General features: G+C 41.3%; 1 protein-coding gene across 1 annotated transcript in view; it reads right to left on the minus strand.

The window, feature by feature from the left end:
* The window catches only part of CSUI_003251 (uncharacterized protein), a gene marked incomplete at its 3' end in the record, with an annotated part of 14,767 nt that overhangs the window by 14,197 nt on the left and 267 nt on the right, over positions 1–303 (minus strand). The gene's annotated exons all lie outside the window — the stretch shown is intronic.

Consider the following 303-nt stretch of genomic DNA (forward strand, 5'->3'; position numbering starts at 1 on the left):
ACTCGAGGTGTACATACACCCGAGTGAGAAGAACCATTCACATATCTATTATAGGGTGTCGCTATTCCTATTCCCCCTATCATCTAGAGAAGAACTTCACATTCTCTTCGTCAACATTTGAGCGAATCTTCTCTACTAAAGATGCCTTACACACTCATACACAGATGTACCGTGCCTATCTTTCTCCATCTATCAACGTGTATCTACCTACCTGGAATCTATCTATCACGAATCTACCGATCTATCTATAGGAAGATCGAAATCTAGGTACATGAGCTTCCCGTCTTCATCTTGTAGAGACAT

Source organism: Cystoisospora suis (genome assembly GCF_002600585.1).
Source record: "Cystoisospora suis strain Wien I chromosome Unknown contig_1424, whole genome shotgun sequence".
NCBI lineage: Eukaryota > Apicomplexa > Conoidasida > Eucoccidiorida > Sarcocystidae > Cystoisospora > Cystoisospora suis.